Source organism: Equus przewalskii, chromosome X (genome assembly GCF_037783145.1).
Source record: "Equus przewalskii isolate Varuska chromosome X, EquPr2, whole genome shotgun sequence".
NCBI classification, from domain to species: domain Eukaryota; kingdom Metazoa; phylum Chordata; class Mammalia; order Perissodactyla; family Equidae; genus Equus; species Equus przewalskii.
In genome coordinates, this window is record NC_091863.1 from 82603944 (window position 1) to 82623475 (window position 19532).

A 19532-nucleotide genomic window follows, 5' to 3' on the forward strand; every position below is an offset into this window, starting at 1 on the left:
GACTTGTCTATGTTATGCTTTTGTACGTAACCCTTAGCCAATTAGAGTACATAGACTTCTGACAAAAGCATGGCTGTTCTTCCTGGAAAAAAAATGCCCATAAACACAAACTCATACACACACACCCCCTCACTAATTCACTCACTCCTTTACCCAAAAGTTGCATTTAATAATACAGGCTCCAGGACACTCTGTCGAAGACTCCTACTGTAGTCTTGCTGATAGAATTTCAAGGGCCATTTCACACCTGATCTCTGACCATTGTTTCCCCTGGACTTACTCATCTCCCTATTTATCCAGTGCCTGGATAACCTCCAGTGCCTTGTTTAACCTCCCTGGTATGCACTGCTGACTTCCTTTTCCCTTCCCCAAGATGGCCAGGAGTTACTACCACCAAATGTAATTGACACTGAAGCCCCTGAGATAATAAAACCTTGTAAGGTGAGGACAGACCAAGCAAGATTTGGAGTATTTCAAGGGAGGCTTTGTCTACCATATAGTTTCAAGGTGTCTTTTGATTTCAGGAAAGCTATAAAGGATCTGAGACCCTAAAGGATCTAGTCCTTCAATTCCTGCTTCAGTAAGTACCCCTGGGAATATGAGGCAGATGAGGGCCAGGACAGGACAGATCACCAAAGCACAGATCTGCTCATGGGTTGAGGGGAGCTTTCAAGACCCGTTGCAGGCCAAAACTACAGAGATAGTCTGTCCCCTTTGCCCCACCACAGGTATTACTTCATCTACGACTCTGGTGACCAACAGGGCCTTTTTGGTGCTTACCACGATGAGGCCTGCTTCTCCCTGAGCATTCTCTTCACCCTCAAGGACACAGCCACGTGAGTATCACAGCTGAGACTCTGCTCCATGGCCATGTGCCTGCCCAGCAAATACAGGCCAGCTCCTGGAAATACCACACAGGACGGACCACCAGCTCCTGTTCCTCTTTCTCTCCTAGAAGCAGCTTGTGAGAGTACTTCCAAGATAACAAGAATATAAAGAACCTCAAAGATCTTGGTAAATTCGTGATGCAAGATGATAAGCATGGGAAAGGGGGTGAGAAGAGGTCAATCTAGGGATCAAGGGCCAGCCCTTCCCTTTTTCTCTTGCCACAGACCTGCAGGTTCAGCTGCTGAAGTATACAAAGTGTAACACTGTAGACTCCCTCAATATGTTGCCTAAAACTCAGCATGACTTTAACTCCTATGTGATAGACCTGTGTATTCAGACAGTTCGCACCTGCTTCCTCCCTCAGGCAAACCAAGAAAGTCAAGAGGTCAGCAGGAGGTTTAGAAGGATACTGAGAACTCTAGTAACTCTTCTCCCCTTTCGGGAAAGGATGCTCTGTTTTTCGGTCAATGGGGGTCTCTAGGAGGGTAAGTGTCTGTGAGTCCCTTCCCCAGGTCCCGCAGTACTCCTGTCTTCTGGTGGGCTCCCTCCCAAACCCTCCCATCTTCCCAGGTTGCTTCCTTTCCTTCCCTTCCCTTCCCTTCCTTTTTGATTCCCTTTGTGTTCTCCCATCCCCTCAAACTATGCTGGTCTGATGTACAGTCATGTCTTTCTGTCCCAAAACAGCTCATATGTTAGGGACACAGGCTGTGAAGTTTTATAGCTCTCATCTCAGTTTCATATTCTATGACCTTGGGCCCATTATCTAATCTTTTAGTTTCCTAATTTGTAAAATAGGCTGGTAATACCGTTGTCTTGGGCTGCTTTAAAAAATTAATCAAGTGAACATGTATGTGCCAGAGGACCTGACACATGTTAGGGATCTGGAAGCCAGACAAGGAAAAATTTTTACTGGAAGTCAGGAGTGGGTTTCAAGGACTGAAAGGGCATTAATAGGGATAATCAACTCCCAGTGATAGGATCCCTAACGTGTCATTTTTAAAGCAGCCCAAGAGAAATGACGTATTTCTCTGAATCTGTGGGTTGTCTTTTCTCTTTATTGTTAGTGCTTTTGGCATCATATATCAGAAACAGTTGCTGAGAGGGAGGGCGAGCCAGCCTGTCTGCCCAGTGCCTTTCTCAGGGAGCTGAAACTGGGTGCTCCAGGTCCGTGTGTTTGAGGGGGTTCAGTCGTTTATTTTCACTTCCAAACAACAATAGCACGTATGTCACATTCTGGTGAGTTCTGTAGGACCTTTCTCATCTACTAGCAATTAATAGTTCAGAATTGCAGGCAAGAGTTGAAAGAGACACTTACACAATTTATTTTCCACACTTCTGTGATGTTTGCACTTTAGAAGGCAAAGAGGCATAGTTTTTGAAATTAAAATAACAGCAGTACCAAATTTCAACTTACAATCCTATAAATGATGACATAGATGAGGTGCCACCTGTAAACAAATTATGCTTCTATTTTTGGGTCTCACACACAGTATTTCCTACCACTTACCACTTTTCTGTTCTTTATGTATATTTACATGAGGGATCCATATATTGGCATGCACATGTCTTAAAAATATGAACTAAGGGGATAATTGCCATTACATAAGGAATAATTCCACGTTATTCCATGTAGTGCCTCAGTGATCAAAGTCTAGTCTCGGCCTTCTCACCTAGAGTACAGAGACCGCAGTGCACACTTCTCAGCTGCACCCTGAGGAATAGAGACAGTCTCACGCATTAGCGAACAGTCGCAGTATCTGGCTCAACCCAGGCTCTCCGAGCTGTCTGAGTTCCCTCATGGGCAGGGGCATTGGAAACCATTGCATGGCCCGTCTACTTCGTCTCTTTACATCCTCAGGCTTCCACATCCTCAGATTCCTTCCCTAGCCAGTTCAGATGTCATGGTCTTCCAATTCTCTCAATTCCCTTTGGTCCCAGGCTCCTGGGAAAATGCGAATCCTGAAGTCTTCCTCTTACACGTCTGTATGCCCAAGGTTACACAGTTTCTAAGTAGCAGAACTGGGATATGAAACCAGACACTGAGGCCCCAGAGCCTGAGCATGGAATGACTGCATTTAACCACTAGTTCTTACTTTAATCTTCAAGGCAACATGTTGCATGAGCATTAGTGTGATTTTCATTTGAAAGAAGAGAAAAACTGGCTCAGAGGAGTTAAATAGTTAATAAAACTCAGGATTTTGGTAAGTAGTCACCTCCCCTGTGCCACTCTCAACTCTAACACAGATTCACATTCAATATTAAAACTATAGTTAAAGCTGAAGGCAAGTGACTCAACCACGTTTCTGTGGTCAGGGATGGGTCTGCTCTTAGGACACACCTTTCCTTACTCTGATCTTCACTTCCTCTGTACTGTCTCTTCACTCCTGGACACATCTCTTCACTCCTGGACACAATAGGAAAACTTCTGCTTTGATTTTCAACTATAGGGTGAAGTAGCAGAGAGAGGAAAGAACATAGAATGAAATGAAGGTTTCCAGATAGACAGATTTTGCCAAGATTAATTCTGTTCCCGTGGTTTTTCACGTTTCATTTAATTATTAATGCTGCCACACTAACCTCCTATCCCTTCATCCCTCTAATTTTCTCCCATTTTCAGGCCTTCTGACATCTTCTTTCCCTTCCAAACTTGACTGCAAGCTCCATATTTTCATGCATACTCTAGGCAAAATTCCCAACTTCCTTGAAATGTCTGCAGGGTCACTAAATTTTCTTCATGGCATGCCCTGGGCAATCAGTGTGTGATAAGTGAACACTGGTGCTGGTTCAATTTTTCCTACAGTGAATTGCTTTGAGTTTAATTGGAAATATTAAAGTTCAAAAGATATGTCCTATCCCCACCAAAAACCAACCAGAAATTAATAGCAAGTGAAAAATTGGAAAAAAATATTTGCAACATGTTTTAGTGACAGAAGATTAATGTGCTTGACATATAAATAATTTTGACTGCAAGAGTGATGTCTGTAGCCAGGCGTTATATATTTCAAATAAATATTAGCAACACTAACTCAAACATACAAAAATTTTAAAAGTATATGTAAAAATTGAGATAAATGAAAACAAGTTCAGAAAAATATGTATAATGAAATCCAACTAATTAATAAGAATACTTATTTACACATTAACATGCACATATAATATTAAACACACAACTATATCTGTGGGATATAAACTAAACTCTTGAGTGAACATCTTGGCAACGTGAGGGATACTAGTACTGATGGAACTTCTCTGTATCTTTACTATATCAATGTCAACATACTGCTTGTGATAACATACTAAAGTTCTGCAAGATATTACCATTGGGGCAAACTGGGTAAAGGGTATAAGACATGTCTCTGCATTATTAATTACAACTACATGTAAATTTACAATTAGCTTAATACAAAATGTTTAATTTAAAAAAGTGAAAGGAAAATAAACATGTTTTTACATTTTTAAAAAAACACAGAGTGAACATCTTGTGGTGGGAATGGGATGAGAGAGAGATAAATGATGCTTTTCTTTTATGAATACCTATTTATTGCATGAGGGGTTATATCTGGAACAAATATATGAATTTTGAAATCAGAAAAAGTAAAAGAGATTATATTTTGACAATCCTGGATACTCCTGCTTGGAAATCACATCCCTAAAATGATTTTAGCTATGTATTTGTTAATTAAAAAAAAATATGGCAATAAGCTTATCCAGACTATATATCTGTATATATGAATTATATATATATATATCCTTGTATATAATACTATATACACCTTTAACATTATAGAAGATGTCCTAAGTAACCAGTACTTTCCATAGATGACTTTTTTCCTTACTACGACCTGTTAATCAGGTATTGTATTTAATTGCTCCCTCATTAACAATAAATCCATTCCTTTGTATTTATTGCATATTTTTGAATTTATTATGTTACAAATATACATACGTACATTTCATTTTTCTTGGACAGATTCCTAGGAGTGGCATTGTAGGGTCATACGATAAGTTTATATTTCACTTTTCATTTATCTTTTCAATACTTTTATTTTTAAATATATAAATAATTTAATAAAAGTGGTATCTATTGTTTTACTTTGGATTTTTGAAAAGTTTCTAACAAGGTTAAGGTTTTTCTCATTTGTTAACTTGTAATAATTTCTCTTTAGTAAATTGTCTATTCACATCCTTTGTCTAGTGCAGACTTCATATTTTTAATTATCAATCTATACTAGCTCTTTATTCTGACTACTTTTATATTGTTTTCCCAGTTTATTTTCCTTTTATTTTACTTTATTTTTTGAGGAAGATTAGCCCTGAGCTAACTGCTGCCAATCCTCCTATTTTTGTTGAGGAAGACTGGCCCTGAGCTAACATCTGTGCCCATCTTCCTCTACTTTATACGTGGGATGCCTAGCACGGCATGGCTTTTTGCCAAGTGGTGCCATGTCTGCACCCAGGTTCTGAACCGCTGAACTGCGGGCCACCGAGGAACAGAACATGCAAACTTAACCACTGTGCCACTGCGCCAGCCCCTGTTATTTCCCTTTTAAATTTGCTTTTATTTTTGATGTACCAGAAAGTAAGAATTTTAAGAAATAGTAATCTTTGCCTTTGTGGATTTTTTCACTTTTTTCAATCTTAAAAATTTTTCATCCCTCTAGATATTTAATACATATTCACTGTTATTTAATTCTACAATTTTATCATTTAAATTTAACTCTTAAATTCACTTGGTATGTGTTTTGTGAAATGTCATGAGCAAAGGATTATAAGCAACAGTCCTACCGCCTCAAAATAATCAATTGCCCAAAATCTTTTACTGAATAGTTATGTATCTTAATATTTGAATAAATATTTTCCCATTTCAAAACTCACTGCAAAGCTACATTAATCAAGACTGTTGGTACCGGCATAAGAATAGACATATAGATCAATGAAATAGAATTGAGAATTCAGAAAAAAATCTATACATTTATGGTTATTTGATATGAGAGAGGAGTGCCAAGACAACTCAATGAGGGAAATCATTGTCTTTTCTTCAAGTGGTCCAGGGACAACAGGATATCCACATGCAAAAGAATGAAGTTGGACCTCTGCTTCACATCACATACAAAACTTAACTCAAAATGATCAAAGTTCCAAATATAAGAGCTAAAACTATAAAACTCTTAGAAGAAAACATAGGATCCTCTCTTCAATATTTCTGCACAGTTTTCCTAAGGTAGAGTTCTGATCTCGTTATCTGAACACTCTGAGGCAGTCCCCTTCCTACCAACAGAAGTACAAACTCCTTGCCTTGCAACTTTTTGGTGTCTTGAACCCTTTCTCTATTTTATATGTAAACTATATGTAAAATATAGTGAAAGTGAAAGTTAAATTTTGCCTTAACTTGTCCAAGCAGTATTGTGTTGTGATACAACTCACTAAGTTGATAAAAGGAGTTGAGGCAACAAAGGAGGAAAAATGCCTCAGTGAATAATTTCTGGTAGGATACAGAGATGAAACAAATGAAAGTATAGAGCTAGCGCTAACACATGAGGAAAGTGCTCATGTGGTTAAGAATGTGACTCCAGGGGAGCCCCCACCCATGCACATGGCTCCATGAAGCAGGAGGAGAGAGAGCTCGAGAGGTTTTGACTGCCCTGGCTGCAGCTGGGCCAGGAAAAAAGGTGCAGGAAGAAGGAATAGAATTGGAAGGAAGAAAATTCATTTCAGAGACAAAATAGCTCCCCTCAGTTGTAGCTGTTCCCCTGGCAATACAAACTTTCCGATTGCAGGCTCTGCAGCATTCCAGACCTTGAGCACTGAATAGGGATGGGAAAAAGACATCGTGTTTCTCCACTCAAGCCCAAGTTGGCAGAATGCTGTTGTGGGGTCAAGAAGCTTAAATTACCTGGAAATAGAACACACAGTCACAGGAACCAGTCCACAACTGTCCCCGGCTCTAGTTCAGGACATTTTCAAAACCACAAGCACGTGGGTGGCAGCAGTGGTCAGGAGAATGTGTTGGACTTAACTCTGGGATCCAGAAATTCTCCCTATTATACAAATGAATCCCTCATCAGGAGCACTGAGCCCTCTCCTCGGGCCCAATGGAACTACCAACAACACCAAAAATTTGGTGGTGACTGCAGAGATGTGCTGCTACTGCTTTGACATCTTCTATTGTCACCTTTATGGCTTCCCACAGTCACAACTTCCTAGATTCACCAGTGATCCCTATCTGCCTTTGGTGACATGGAAGACAGGGTAAGACAAGAAGTTTTCTGGCTATACTAGGACCTTCTCAGCCATAAATCTTTATTCAGGACTCAGGGAATATATGTTAACCAGTGCACTTAAGGACAGTTGATCTCCCCCTTGACCTGAGAGGAGCTGCCTAAACTTTTCTGCTCTATCTCCTTACTAACTTCGAAGACGCCAGTGATTACTTGAACTGGGAGGTAGGGGTCCATGGGATTTGAACTGAATTCATCAATGAAAAAGGCATCAAACATAAAGTTACATATTTACCTGAGGTTGCTAAGGAAAAACTTTGATCAGATTCAGACAATAGACTCCTTGCTCTGGAAAGGTAGCTTTAAGGCTTCAATTACCAGTGAATTCAGAAAAACCATCAAACTCACCAGGTACCGAAGTGAGGTGACAATCAGTTATGCAGGATATATTGCTTCTCGACAGCATTGTTTCCAGAATGGCCTGCCTCGTGTCATGCCCCACCCCTATACAATCATTAGTCTTGACACATGGGCTGCAGGACCAGTCCCACCCCACTGTGGCCACCAATGGCTATGACATCATTGGAGAAGATGCTTCCTCTTCCTGGTCCAGTTATTTCTATTACCGTACCATTTTATGACTTCTGTTGCCAAGTTGGCCTCCAGCTGACTAAGGTGGGGCAGGGTTATATTGAATGAAACAGAACTCGAGGGGCCCAAGCCTTATCTCAGCCTTTCCTCAATATGGAGTTCCATTGGATTGGGCCTCCTCCATGACTAGTGAGAATTACTGCGTGGGATCAGAAGACCCTTAGCGTGCAGGTGCCACGGGTGATTTGCTGCCTGTGTGTCTGCCATACAATGGACGCTGGAATCTAAGACATATAAAAGCTTACACCATATACATTCCTACAGCCTCCCCAGATCAAGTAGGTATATTCCCCCTGGTAGTCTGAGCAATGGGGACCAACAAACATTTTTAGGTTGCTTTAAGTTCCTTTTTTACAAGTCCAGTTTATTGCCTACCAAGAATTAATCACAACCTCCATGTTTCATAAGTAGAAGCCACGTTACAGTTGAATGTGGGCACCATGAGTCCTTCAGGGCTCCTGGACAGAGACCCACATCAAGGTCAGAAGCCCTTTGGAGGGTGTTGCAGATCTCATTGCTCAATAAGCCTCAAAAGTTTTAATTCTCATCCCACTATCAGTTGGATTTTCTTACACTCTTCTTGCATTGAGTTTCCCGATATTGAACAGAACTCTGTGGTATGGCCTGCTGAGGAATGGACAGGGATGCCCACAGGAGGTCCTGAGGTCATTGCTGCATGCAGCATGAGAGACTTCTTCCATGCCACCCAACTACTTCAATCCTCTACTGGTAGCGGTGCCTATAGCTAGATCTAGGTTATCGGAAGGCAAAGATGTTCAAACAAGTACTTGGGTTGGGCTTTAGAAGGACACGTTCTCATAGGAGAGAATCCAGGCTCTCCAAACTGTTTTTCTTTTCAGGCATACATCCTGAGGGACCTTTAAGCAGAGGAGTTCCTTTTTCTAGTTTTCTTGTAGCAGTGAAAAGACCGTTAATGTTTCAGTCCTTTACAGGACTTTAGAACAAGGCTGTGTAATTAAACAAGGTAAATCTTTGTCTTGCCTAACATGCTGGGAATCGCCACTCTACCAAGGCAAAGTTCCAAATAGCTCATTTTATTCTAGGTCATTCAGACTTTCATGTGGCATATCTCCAGTTCTCTTTTTTGCTGATTCCAAATAGCTGTCAGCAAGTTTCTCCTTCCTTTTGCCTATTCTTCACTCATTTGGTGGCAAAGTTCATAGAAGTTGGAGTCTTGGAAGATGTTTTGAAAACATTGTCATGAAGGCACTGCTGAAACGATTCACAGGGAGAGGTAGCTAGTTGGGAAAAAGGACCCTAAGAGTGATACACTGGCTTTCAACAACATGCTTAGAGAACTCTTGAAGTGGAATGGGTATCAACCTGGTGAACACAATGTTTTGATTTCATTTATTTTTTAAGATTTATGTGGTGATGGTGTGGCTTTCCTAAATGGGCAAATATTCAAGTCAAAAGATCTTTTGAGTTTTCTTCTGCCAGGAATGGGGGAGGAAGAGCAGGGACACATTCTAAGAAACAACACACATACTATTCTAGGCATTGCTGTCTCATTTCTTGGAAAAAAATGTTTAAGATTTGCTTGGCATGATCTTCTGCTGTTCATGAGGATATGGAATGTGCAAGGGAAGTGTGGGGCTGACATCAGCACGTCCAGGCCAGGACACATTATCTCATCTCACTGTTGTGTCACTTTTCCCTCACAAAGTTAATGAAAAAAAGCTTTTGAGGGGGAAGAGATTGTTTAATGATTTTCTGATGCTGAGAATAATGAATGTTTTCTTACAAATAAATGTGACAACAGTTACTCTTAGCTACCATGGATTGACATCAGGGTGGTCAGCTCTGGATTAAACCACCCACTTCCAATTTGTGCAACAATATTGACACATAGGCCTATACTCATTACTGTTCAAGTGTTGTATGTTAAAAGTTGTGTTTTTTAAAGATTAAAAAAAGCAAAAAAAAATCGGTGCTAAACTTTCACTCCTAAGCATGCTCAATGAGACTCATCATGCAAGCATTTACAATGCCATGCTTTTCAAGGCTAGTTTTTCTTGTAGAAGTGTTGCCCTATTTGTCTTCCTCAATGAATAGTATGTTTTTAAATTTTATTGTATTGAGTAAGGTGTAGGACATCTGCCATTTAAGAAAATGAGCATAAATTTTAAAAACCCATGAAATATACAGGCAGAAGCAGAGAGAGAATAAACAGATGGAAAATACAGACAATAGCATAAAAGCCAAGTTAAGATATTATAATATATGGGTAATTGGAGTCACAGAAGACTGGGGAGGGGATGGAGATTGAATGGAACAGAAGCAATATTTGAAAAGATATTTGATAAGGAGTTTTCAAACCTGATAAAAAATATTAAGCCACATATTCAAGAATCTCTATGAAATCTATGTAGGATACACACACACAAAAACACATGGGATAATCATCTTAATAAAACTGCTAAAAAATAAATTAAAAAGAAAATCTTAAAATCAGCCAGAGGAAAAAAGTCCAATACTATTACAAGAATAACCAATAAAACTGATAGAGATTTTTTTCAACAAAAAACAAAGGAGGTCAAGAGATAATAGAGTGACATTTTTAAGTGGTGAAAAGAAATGAGTACCAACATAGAATCTGTGCAGAGCAAAAATAATCTTTATATGCTATGGTAAATGAAAGGTTTTCAGACAAACAAAACAAGAATTGATTTCCCACAGATCCACATCAAAAGACAAGAATTATTCAAGCACAATAAAAATGATCCCAGACAGAAGCAGGAATAGATGAACAGTACTACAACAGGTAAAAGTGTAGGCAAATCTAAATGAATACTGATTGTATAGAACAATAATAATAATGTTTTCAGGGGTTTAAATAATATATAGAGATAAACTTCATTGAAACAGTAGCAGAAAAGACCAGAGGGATGTAGTGTTAAAATGTCCTAAGGTCTTGACATTGAGAGAGGAGTGCTTAAAAAACACTCATTTATCATAAACTCCAGTAGACCAAAGATGCATGTTGTAAAATATAGGATAACCTAAAAGAATGATAAAACAATGTATAATTAACAACCTAGTAGAGGGAGAAATTGAATAATAATTTTAAAAATAATCAATTTACCCAAAATAATAAAGCAAATGAGAGAAAAATGGACCACACAACAAGTGGGACAAATAGAAAATAAATACAAAAATGGTAGATTTAAAACCAATTACATCAGTAATCACATTAAATGAAAAGGAACTCAAAGGAATGATTGTGAGGCTGAATTTAAAAAGAAACTATTAGGCTGCATCAAAAGACATAACACAAAAATTAAAACAGAAATTTTGAAAGTTAAAGGGGAAAAAAGGAATGTACCATGCAAACACTAACCAAAGGGTAACTGATGAAGCTATAATAATATTAAAAATGTAGACATACAGGGAATAAGCATGAATAGAAATAGATAGGGAGCTTTCATAATGATTAAGGGTCAATCCACCATGATATTACAATCCTAAATCTGCATATTCCAAATAACATACTTCCAAAAGATATGAAGGATAAATTGTAGAACTAAAACGACAAATACAAAACACACAGAGTAGGAGGCATTAACGTAAGTCTCTTGGTAACTGTTAGAACAAACAGAAAAATCCAGTTGAGATATAGAAAATTTGAACAAAATGACTAATAAACTTAACCTCATTGATATAGACAGAATACTAAGATGAACAAAGTATATGCATTCTTTATTATATACATTTATATATAATATTATATGCATTTTTTCCAAGTGAACATGGAACACAGAATGTTTACAAAAATTAAAATAAATTTCTCAATACATTTCAAGCAATTGAAATCAGCAATATATTCTCCAATAACAGTGGAATTATGCTAAAAATTCAAAGAAAAATACTACTAGAAAATCTCCAAATAATTTTGACATTAAACAATACTATTTTGACTTTTAGAACAAGCTTACCAAATACAATGCCCTCCAGCCAAAGAACACCAGGAATATACTTGTAGTTGAATAAGTTGGATCTATTACTCACGGTAGTGAGATAGAATGTACATCATGGGGAACCATGGACTGTCTTAGTTAAAGGGCATTAAAAAGATTTATTGTTGAATTTGGTGTGGTGTTAATTATTTTATGGAAAGTTTAAGGAAGTTAAGAGTTTTCTCTGGATCGGATGCCATCAGGAAACAGGGGTAATTCTATTATTGGATATCTTAGTAAATCTACCAAGGCTAAAGCTATAATTGGTCAAGAAGCAACAATCTTATCTTTGCCAGGAGAGGGGACTGTTTGGTAGTTTGTGGCTTAGACAATATTCATATCCTGTCTCTTGCCACACATGATTACATAGTGGTCTTGTTTTGATTCACTATGGGCACTCAGTGACCTTATCTGATATTGGTGTTCTATGAAATTGTTTGTGTTTAACAGGAGAACACCAAGGTGTATATGTAAGGACTAGGCCACTGGTAGCAACACCAATGTCTAGCTAATAGTACTTGGCAACCTCCGAGAGGTCAGGACCTGCTTTTCTCTTTCTAGGGGAATTGCAATGAAACTATACATCAATTTAGGGAGAAGTGATATGTTTACAATACTGAGTTTTCCAATTCATGAACAAAGGTATAGCCCTCCATTTATTCAGCTCTTCTTTAATTTTTCTCAATATTTTTTTTCTTTTTGTCTTTTTTCATAGAGAAGTCCTGTTCATATTTTGTTAGATGTGCTTCTGAAAATATGACTTTGTGTGATTCTATTATAAATGGTTTCATTTTAAAATTTTCATTGAAATGTTTCTTGCTGTATATAGAAATAAAATGGTTTTTTAAAATCTACCTTGGATCAGCAAATGTTCTAATTTAACTTTTCAAGAAGTCAAATTCATTGAGGTACAATTTATATCCAATAAAATGCAAGCATTTTAAGTATACAGCTAAATGAGTTTGGCAAAGATATATATCCATATGACCACCATCAAAATCAAAATATAGAACATTTCCATTATCTGAGACAGTTCCTTCATGCCTCTTTGCATTCACACTTCCTCCATTCCATGCTCAGAAAAACACTGATCTGTTTTCTGTCACTGCAGATGAGTTCTAAGCTTTCTTTTTATATATTCTGCATACAAGTCCTTTGTTAGATATCTCTGACAAGTCTTTTTATTATCATATTGTTGTCTTTCTAAGAGCAGAACTTTTTAAGATGTCTAATTTAATTTTTGTTCTCTATGGTTCATGCCTTTTTGTCCTAAGAAATCTTTGTCTACCTAAAGATTACAAAGAATTTATCCTATGTTTTCTTGTAGATACTTTCTAGTTTGAGCTCTTATGTTTAGGTCTATGATAAATTTCAAGTTAATTTTTGTGTAATATGTGAGGTAAAGGTCTAGGTTCATTTTTTTTCCCCAAAATGCATATCCAGTAGTAGCAGCACCATTTTTTTGGAAGGACTATCACTTCCCTTGATCCCTCAAATTATCTGAATACCTGTTTCAAAAATCAATTGACCACTTATTTATAAGTCTATTTCTAGACTCTATTCTGCTTTATTAATCTATATTTATGTCCTTACACCAGCGCCTCACTTGTAGCTTGAAATCAGTAGTATAAGTCCTCCAAAATTGTTTGTCCCTTTCAAAGTTGTAATTGCTATTCCAGGTGCTTCGAATTGTAAACAAATTCGAGAATCTGGTTCTCTATTTATATGAAAAATACATCTAATAAGGAACTTGGATCCAGAATATATAAAGAATTCTTACAATTCAACAGCAAAAAGACAAAAAAATCCAATTAAAAATGGACAAAGGACTTGAATAGGCACTTCTACAAAGAAATATATAAATGACCAATAAGCATATGAAAATACGATCAACATCAGTAATCATTAGGGAAATGCAAACTAAAAAATACAATGAGATACTATTCCCTATCCATTAGGATAGCTGTATTCAAAACAAAAACAAAAACAGAACATAGCAAGTATCGGAGAAGATGTGTAAAAACCCTTTGTGAATTGCTGGTTGGAATGTAAAAATGGTGTAGCCACTCTGGAAAATAGTATGGTGGTTCCTCAAAAAATTTAAGATAGGATTACCATATAATCCAGAAATTCTACTTCTAGGTATATCTCCAAAAGAAAAGACAGCAAGGACTCAGATATCTGTACACCAATGTTCACTGCAACATTATTCACAATAGCCAAAAGGTGGAAACAACCCAAATGTCCACTGACAGATGAATGGATAAACAAAATATAGTATATATATGAGGTGGAATATTATTTAGCCATAAAAAGGAATGGAGTACTGATACATGCTACAACATGGATGAACCTTGAATACATGCTAAGTGAAAGAAGTCAGTCACAAAAGACCACATATTGTAAGATTCCATTTAAATGAAACATCCAGAATATGAAAATCCATAGGTATAGAAAGTAGATTAGTGTTTGCCAGGGGCTGGGGCAAGGGGGAAATGAGGCATGACTGCTTAGTAGATGTGGGGACACCTTTGGGAGTGATGAAAATGTTCTGGAACTAGATAGTGGTGATAGTTGTACAAAATTTGATTGCACTAAATGCCGCTGAATTGTACACTCTAAAATGGTTAAAAAGGTGAATTTTATGTTATGTAACTTTTTCCATAATAAAAAATAGCTAAAGCATGGATGAACCTTGAAAACATTTTGCTAAGTGAGAAAAGTCATTTACATGAAATATCCAGAATAGGTAAACCACAGTGACAGAAAGCAGATTAGTGGTTGCCAGGGGCTGGGTGGAGGGTGAATGGGAGTGAATGGTTAAGAGTATGAGGATTTTGAATAATTTCTGAAAATAGATAATGATGATGGTTATACAACACTGTGGATGTACTTATTGCCACCGAATTTTACATTTTAAAATGGTAAATTTTACACTATCTGTATCTTTCCATAATTTTTAAAAATCCACAGTAGGGGGAGTGATGTCAGCATCATGGCAGAATGGGCAATTCCCTTAGTCTCTTTCTCCTAAGATACAACATAAAGGACATTCATAAACCAACAGAGGACATTCACACAACACAATAGATGTCAGAGAGATCCACACAGCCATACATGTGAAGGTGGGGGTGCTGGACTCCCCGGGAGGCAGTGGAAGGAGGTAAGTGGATCTCATCTCCCTCCCTAGTGGTGGTGATCTAGGGTGCAGGACCTTCTGCAGCAGCCAGAGTGTGACTCTGAGAGAAGGGGGAAAAGGTAGCCCTCCGCAGGAACACTTTCACTCTTGGAGTTGCCTCCCAGCCCACAGGAATGCTCCACACTGAGGTGGCTAAGAAACCATGGGGGTGTCCCCAGCAAGATGAGCAGCACAGGTGAACAGACAGTGACTGCAGAGTGGGAGCACACGTAGGAAAGAAGGTGCCCCCCATCCTGCACCTATGTGTGTAAAGCAGCAGTGGCCAGCAGGCAAATGCAGATGGAGCCTATCAGCACAGCTTCCAATGGACGGGCACAACAGCCAGGGGTCACAGCAGGCTCAGAAAACACAGCTCCTGCCCCTCCCCTAGGGGTGGCAGGTAGAATCTGTGACCAGAAACTACCACTATGTGATGGCAAAAGTCAACTGCATCAAACAGCCTGGAGAATTATATTAACATTCAAGACCAAAAGGAAATGAAAAGTACCCAGAAACCAATCCTGAAGTCACAAAAATTTACAATCTAAATGACAGAGAATTCAAAATAGACATCATAAAGAAACTCAACAAGTTACAATAAAACTCAGAGAGACACTTCAATGAACTCAGGAATAAAATTAATGAACAGAGAGAATTCTCCACAAAAGAGATTAAAACTATATATAAAAAAAATCAGAGGGGCTGGCCCCGTGGCCGAGTGGTTAAGTTCACGCGCTCCGCTGCAAGCGGCCCAGTGTTTCGTTGGTTTGAATCCTGGGCATGGACATGGCACTGCTCATCAAGCCACGCTGGGGCGGCGTCCCACCTGCCACAACTAGAAGGACCCACAACGAAGAATATACAACTATGTACTGGGGGGCTTCGGGGAGAAAAAGGAAAAAATAAAATCTTTAATAAAAAAATAAAAAATAAATCAGAAATGTTAGAGATGAAGGACACAATGAATGAGGTAAAGAAAAATCTGGAATCCTTAAAAAGCAGAGCTGATATTATGGAGGACGTAATTAGTAATTTAGAGAACAGAAATGTAGACATGCCTCAGATGGAGGAAGAGAGAGAAGGAAGACTAAAAAGAAATGAAGAAATTCTCTGAGAAATATCCAACTCAAGCAGGAAATGCAGCACAAGGATTATAGGTATTCTAGAGGGAGAAAGGAGCAGCGAGTTTGTTCAAAGAAATAATAGCTCAGAACTTCCTAAACCTGGGGAAAGAGCTGGAATTACATGTAAATTAACTAATAGAACTCCTAATTACATCAATGTAAAGAGACCTCCTAGGCACATTTTAGTAAAACTGGCAAAAGTTAATGACAAAGAAAAAATATTTGGGGCAGCAAGGCAGAAGAAAATAAACTACAAAGGAACCCCCATCAGCCTGTCAACAGATTTCTCAGCAGAAACCTTACAGGCTAGGAATGATATATTCAAAATTCCAAAAGACAAAAACTTTCAACCAAGAATACTCCATCCTTCAAAAATATCCATCAGATACAATGGAGAAATAAAAACATTCCCAAACAAACAAAACCTGAGGAGTTCATCACCACAAGACCTCCCCACACACAAGAAATTATCTAGAAGGCCCTCATACCTGGAAAAAAAAGACAGAGTTTACAAAGCTTTGCTCAAGGAGATAAATAGATACAAAATAAGAAAATTGCAGTTCTCTATCAGAACAAGTTAGCAAACAATTATAACATTAAAGATAAAGGGAAGGAATGCATCAAAAATAACTATAACCACTTCACTTTAATCACAACCTCACAACACAAAATGAATGAGTTGTGATAACAATAACTTAGGGAAGAGGAAAGGGGTGGAACCTGCTTATACTAAGGAAATAAGAGGCTATCAGAAAATGGACTGTCTCATGCATAATATCTTTTATACAAATCTCATAATAACATAAAACAAAAAATCAGAACAGAGACACAAATGATAAGTAAAGAGAAAACTGAGAAAACCATCATAGAGAATCACCAAACTGAATTGGCAGTCAGAAATACATGGGACAAGAAACAAGGGAAATATAGAACAAGCCGAAAACAAGTGACAAAAATGGCAGTATTAAGCCCTCATATATTAATAATCACTCTAAATGTAAATGGATTGAATTGTCCAAACAAAAGACTCAGAGTGGCTGGATGGATTAAAAAAAAACAAGACCCAACCATATGCTGACTCCAGGAAACACATCTCAGCTCTAAAGACAAACACAAGCTCAGACTGAAGTGATGGAAGATGATACTACAAGCTAATGGCAAACAAAAGGAAGCAGGTATTGCCATACTTATATCAGACAAAGTAGACTTCAAGATAAAAAAGGAGATGAGAGACAAAGGGGGGCAGTATATAATGATAACAGGGACACTCCACCAAGAGGACATAACACTTATAAATATATATGCACTTAACGCAGGAGCAACAAAGCACACAAAGCAAATATAAACAGACCCAAAGGAGAAATTTAAAGCAGCACAATAAGAGTAGGGGACCTCAACACCCCAGTTACATAAATGGATAGATCATCCATACAGAAAGACAACAAGGAAATAGTGAAATTAAACAAAAAGCTAGACGAGATGGACTTAATAGAAATATATAGAACACTCCATCCAAAAACGACAGAATACACATTCTTCTCAAGTGCACATGGAACATTCCGAAAGATACACCATATGTTGGGAAGCAAGGCAAGCCTCAATAAATTTAAGAAGATTGAAATCCTATCAAGTATCTTTTCCAATCAAAATGCTATGAAACCGGAAATCAACTACAAGATGTAAGCTGGGAAAGTGACAAATATGTGGAGAATACGCAACATGCTACTGAACAACCAATGTATCAGTGAAGAAATTAAAGGAGAAATCAAAAAATATCTGGAGATGAATGAAAATACACCATACCAACTCATATGCAATGCAGCAAAATGGGTCCAAAGAGGGAAATTCCTACCAACACAGGTCCACCAGAACAAACAAGAAAAATATCAAATAAGTAATCCTAAACTACACCTAACGGAACTACAAAAAGAAGGACAAACAAAGACCAAAGTCAGCAGAAGGAAGGAAATAATAAAAATTAGAACAGAAGTAAATGACATAGAATCCGAAAAAAACAGTAGAAAGGATCAATGAAACTAAGAGCTGGGTCTTTGAAAAGATAAATAAAATTGACAAACCCTTAGCCAGACTCACTAAAAGAAAAAGAGAGAAGATTCAAATAAATAAAAATAGGAAAGAAATAGGAGAAATTACAATGGATATCACAGAAATACAAATTGTTATAAGAGAATACTATGAAAAACTATATGCCAAGAAAATGGACAATCTAGAAGAGATGGATAAATTCTTAGACTCATACAACCTCCCAAAATTGAATCAAGAAGAAATAGAGAACCTGAATAGACAAATCACAAGAGATTGAAACAGTAACCAAAAACCTCTCAAAAAATAAAAGTCCAGGACCAGATGGCTTCTCTTGAGAATTCTACCAAACATTCAAAAAATATTTAGTACCTATCCTTCTCAAATTAGTCCAAAAAACTGAAGAAAAGGGAACACTTCCTAAGTCATTCTACCAGGCCAACATCATCCTGATCCCAAAGACAGACAAGGACAACACAAATAAAGAAAATTACAGGCCAATATTGCTGATGAACATAGATGCAAAAATCCTCAACAAATTATTGGCAAACTGAATACAGAAATATATTAAAAGGACCATACAGCATGATCAAATGTGATTTATACCAGGAATGAAGGAATGGTTCAACATCTGCAAATCAATCAATGTGATACACCACATTAACAAAATGAGGAATAAAATCCACACCATCATTTCAATAGAAGCAGAGAAAGCATTTGACAAGATCCAACATCCATTTATGATAAAATCTCTCAATAAAATGAGTATAGAAGGAAAGTACCTCAACATAATACAGGCCATATATGACAAACCCACAGCAAACATCATTCTTAATGGTGAAAAACTGAAAGCCATCCCTCTGAGAATGGGAGTAAGGCAAGGGTGCCCACTCTAGCCACTCCTGGTCAAACCTCCTGGAGGTTTTGACCAAAGCAATTAGGCAAAAAAAAGAAATAAAAGGAATCCAAATGGGAAAGGAAGAAGTGAAACTTCTGCTATTTGCAGGTGACATGATTCTCTATATAGAAAACCCTAAAGAAACCACCAGAAAAGTATTAGAAATAATCAACAACTACAAGAAAGTTGCAGGGTACAAAATGAATTTTTATAAATCAGTTGCATTTCTAAACACTAACAATGAAATAGCAGAAAGAGAAATCAAGTATACAATCAAATTTACAATCACAACAAAAAGAATAAAATATCTAAGAATAAAATTCACCAAAGAAGTGAAAGACTTGTACACTGAAAACTATAAGACATTATTGAAAGAAATTGAAGAAGACATAAAGAAATGGAAGGGTATACCATGTTCATGGGTCAGAAGAATAAACATAGTTAAAATGTCCATACTACCTAAAGTAATGTACAGATTCAATGCAATCCCAATCAGAATACCAATGACATTCTTCACAGAAATAGAACAAAGAATCCAAAAATTTACATGGAACA

General features: G+C 37.5%; 1 non-coding gene and 1 pseudogene across 1 annotated transcript; both read left to right on the forward strand.

Annotated features, from left to right (window-relative positions):
• The first annotated feature begins 522 nt into the window (after nt 1–522).
• On the forward strand, nt 523–4790 carry LOC103566147 (uncharacterized). The gene is made up of 2 exons (XR_011535947.1): nt 523–580; nt 729–4790. It is a non-coding gene; the product is annotated as an uncharacterized protein (transcript).
• A 1903-nt stretch (nt 4791–6693) lies between these two features.
• Nucleotides 6694–7625, forward strand: LOC103566140 (AMMECR1-like protein; annotated as a pseudogene).
• Nucleotides 7626–19532: the final 11907 nt, after the last annotated feature.